The sequence below is a fragment of the Octopus bimaculoides genome, chromosome 1, assembly GCF_001194135.2.
Source record: "Octopus bimaculoides isolate UCB-OBI-ISO-001 chromosome 1, ASM119413v2, whole genome shotgun sequence".
Lineage (NCBI taxonomy): Eukaryota > Metazoa > Mollusca > Cephalopoda > Octopoda > Octopodidae > Octopus > Octopus bimaculoides.
Genome location: NC_068981.1, coordinates 128,305,631 through 128,309,845, shown reverse-complemented (window position 1 = coordinate 128,309,845; position 4,215 = coordinate 128,305,631). Strand labels below are relative to the sequence as shown.

General features: G+C 34.3%; 1 protein-coding gene and 1 long non-coding RNA gene across 2 annotated transcripts in view; both read right to left on the bottom strand.

The window, feature by feature from the left end:
- Positions 1-2,224, bottom strand: part of LOC128248660 (uncharacterized) — a 4,828-nt gene extending 2,604 nt beyond the window's left edge. The window contains exon 1 of the long non-coding RNA XR_008264820.1: positions 1,972-2,224. This is a non-coding gene — a long non-coding RNA (uncharacterized LOC128248660). The remainder of the gene's footprint in view (positions 1-1,971) is intronic.
- The window catches only part of LOC106870828 (uncharacterized), a 283,987-nt gene that overhangs the window by 4,407 nt on the left and 275,365 nt on the right, over positions 1-4,215 (bottom strand). The gene's annotated exons all lie outside the window — the stretch shown is intronic.

Genomic DNA, 4,215 nt, shown 5'->3' with positions numbered 1-4,215 from the left:
CCTATAATAGAAAGGTTTATTAGCTACTGCCAATATGCTTCAGCTATTTTTTGACAAGGAAATAATAATTTTATCACCGCGAGAATCGTTTGTTTACGTAGTCAGCACTTAATGTATACAGCTGAATAGACGTCAGTGATTGGTTGAAATTACAGAAATACGACAACTTTAACATGAAATAACTTGCGATGTACGTTTTTTTGTTAAGAAGACTAAGAGAAAAAGATGTTTTATATGATACATTCTACCAGTGTCCCAAGTTTCAAAGTGTTTCGTTAAGAAAATACTGGTGCCCCCGTTTTGAACAAGATGCAAGACAACTTTGGAGGACCAAAAATTCCAGTGAAATACAGCAGGATTTGAAAAGATGGTGATAGTCACCGTCTATTAATGTTTACACTATATGTTTACACTATATGTTTACACTATCTACTATGTCGACTTGTACGCTGGAAGATACATTTAAAAGTACATTTAAAACTGTATTCTTATACTTTTAAATGAGGTTTTAGTAGGGCTGACTAAGTCTGAATACACCAACAACAATAATAACTGGCTAATGCCACATAATAGCCAACCAGCATCTGTATTAACTGGAGAGTATGAATGCTGATAATTTGATTCATTAAAGCTTCTGTTTGAATCTAGAAATACATTTCGTTCAGTTCCACAGGTTCCAAATGTTGACGAAGTTTCAATTTCATTGTTTACTGTTAAGCTCACAAACTCTCAATACATACATCGCTATGTCATCTTGTATGATTTAGACAAGGTCGAAATTATTAATATTATTATCCATGACACATTTAAAATATGGAACTTACATTTATCAACCACACGAACACACGCGCACACACACACACACACACACACACACACACACACACACACACACACACACACACACACACACACACACACACACACACACACACACGTGCGCTAATAACATTAACGCATATTTATTTGTTCTCTTTTCTGAGCTCAATTTTCCAATTACTATAACGATCATCTAGCTTTGATAAATATTGCAGGTTATTTAATAAAGCAAACATTGTATCAATATTTGGATGAGATGAAGTATAAATACAATTATTAATGTAAACTTTAATGTCAGCGCACATTATTAATATTCCTTCTGATTTACGAATCCGTGCATCTGCCGATATATTTGTTTTGTGCTCTTATAATCACACTTGGTTTCTCTCCTATGTGATACAGTCGTACATAGTTTATCCTTTATTTCTTGCTGCAGTTGGACAGGAAGAGATCGATCTATTTAACTTATATGTATTTCAGTCCTTGTATTACAGTCAATGACTCTATACATGAAACTATGTTAATCAGTGGAATTGAAGAGCAGTTTCCATGTTAGCTTTTGTAATAAATCTTCCTTGGATATTACTTTATTTAATGTCAGTTCCAAAGAAATTATGCAAGACAACTCATTCATAGTCATACTAGGAATAAATATTTGAAACAAGGCTTGATACCGCAGCTACAGAAATATTCTTATTAATTAGCATATAATCAGCAAGTGCTTCATTCCTGAAGAGTTAATATCAATCACAAAAAAATAGAAAAAGAAAAAAAAACTGAAATATTTGTTCTGGATCATTCGTTAACTTAATTCTTAATTTAGCGTATGGAACTGCGAACGAAAATTATTCAGTGATTCAAAAGATTATTTTTCCCTTTTAAGTAAGTTGAAAAAAAGATTTTCTTTGAAGTTGATTTAATTCTGAACTCTTGTAATCTATTCAATCATAAACTCTCAGCAGATCCCAAATTCTCACAAAATCTTCAAAAAGTGGTGACCACATTGAACACTTGCAAGACAAGAAATAGTAGTTGAGTGTGAGTAAATACTCGTGACTTAGCTAGAATTTTCTATTGCTTTTACTTATTAAAATATGGCATAGTGAAATCGGTTCATTCTTTTTGAATAACCCTGTATATATGCATACTTACATACATCCATATAGGTGTGGCTAAATGGTAAGACGTTTGCCTCCCAATCACATGGTTCTGAGATCAGTCTGTCCGCGTGGCACCTTGGGAAAGTGTCTTCTACTATAACTTCCAGCCGACCAAAGTTTTGCGAGTAGATTTGCTAGACGAAACTTAGACGAAACCTAGCGGTTTGACAAAAGAGACCAATAAAATAAGTACTGGAGTCAATTCGTTCGACTAATATTCTCAGAGCAGTGCCCCAGCTCCTTCATCTACTGACGCAAAAGTAAAAGATAAAAGATAGCAACATATTTTTTAATAATACTGATATGATAGCAACATATTTTTTAATAATACTGATTTCCTTTTGATTAGACAGAAATTATTAACATATTAAAGAAATGAAGCAAAGGACATGGTAATGATGTAACTTTGATCTTTTTTGAAGGGTATTAGTGGTCTATTGGAAATGAAGTGGCTTCGACTAGAAATTACAACTGTGCATCTCTTTCGACTGGCAGGGGGTTTATTTCTTGTTTCACTGTGCTTGCCACTTATTGTTAGTATTATTAATACTAATTATGAATTAACTACCATATTTTGAATGCAAATTATATAAACCATTATTACAATAATTTGAGAGAGAAAAGTGCAGTAGTCTTGTCGAGCGTTAGTTCACCTCTCCCTCCACACACACACAAAATAAAAATAAAAGGGAGAGCGGAAAGAAAGTATGTTTGCTTCGCTTTTCTGTCACAAACTGATGATTGCAATGTCTAATACTGTCAATTTCTAGATGTAAGTACTGTAAGGTATTTCGTTCGGTGCTCTACTGACTTGAACACAAACAGCTTCTATCTTTATTATTGTTGTGAAAATGGTACTCCCCTTCCCACGTGACAAAGTGGTATGAAACAGTCAGACAGTCAGTCGTTGGAGAAGGTCAGTAGTAGCAGAGTCGTACGAGTTTTCAGTTGGAGTCAGAGCCAGTTCCGTGTGATATACGAGTTCAAGTTATCGTCAAGGTAGACGTTTCAAAGTCATTGTCTTGCGGAGCTATCAGCGATAGCGCGATAGATGAGTCAAAGATAATAAGACGCGGAATACCGCCACAACATAATAGTGGTGACAAGAGTATTACAGTGTTGACAATAACATGCATGTGGACGAGGATCCACATTATAACAGTGGCGACGAGGATATAAACAATTCACGCGGACAACGTTTTGAGCTTAATTAAGAAATTCTCAAAAAAATATCTGAGGGGTGCAATGACCAACATCTATTCAGTCATGAGACTATCTAAGTCTTTATGACTTCCAAATATATCACAGTATCCAAATGTGTTGCAGTATCACGTAATTTCAACTGGCAATCCATTCAGTTTTATAGGTAGACAGAGTAGACCGCGGCTACGAGATTTCAGTGGATTTACCTGGGGAACTCAGAGCGTATGTTGAAAAATAGTAAGCAAAATAAAAATAAATATTGAATAATAAATCGTCATATACACAGTGATTCAAAAATATGACTTACATATTTATTCTTAATACATTCCGGCAGATTCGAAGGCAAATATACTAATCGCTGTTGTGTTCGTCACAGGAGTACAGTTTCTCCTTTAGGACAACTAAGCGTTCATTAATAGAAGGGATTCTTATACGCCAGTGGTTCGACATGTTGTGCCTCGTCAGTCAGAAATATCCGATGGACTTGTTTATAATTTCAGCGAACAAATTATTCACTGATCCGAGCGGATATCTGCCAACCGATAATAAACCGTCATATGAACAGTGAACAGCGAAATTCGAAAAGGCGATTTGCATATTTATTCTGAATACGTTCCGGGAGATTAGAACACATATAAACTATTCGCTGTTGTGTATGTCATAGGAAAACATTCTCAATGTTGACAATGTTACAGATGAAACTTAGGCATTCTTTAACTGGCTACTTTCGATTTAAACACTTTTAATAACCGACTGAAATTCATTTTACCTGGTAGGGTAACTATGATTTATTTCTTCAAACAAAGGACGTAAATTTATAACAAGGCTTGAAACATGAGGCATTCTTTATGTTCAGTTTGATTCATGTTTCTACTGAAAATACAAACTGAATGTTCTTGTTAATTCTTTCTTTGTCAGTTAACAAAATGTTTATGCTTAGTTTATTATGTATCTTCTTTCTTTCTTTCTTTCTTTCTTTCTTTCTTTCTTTCTTTCTTTCTTTCTTTCTTTCTTTCTTTCTTTCTTTCTTTCT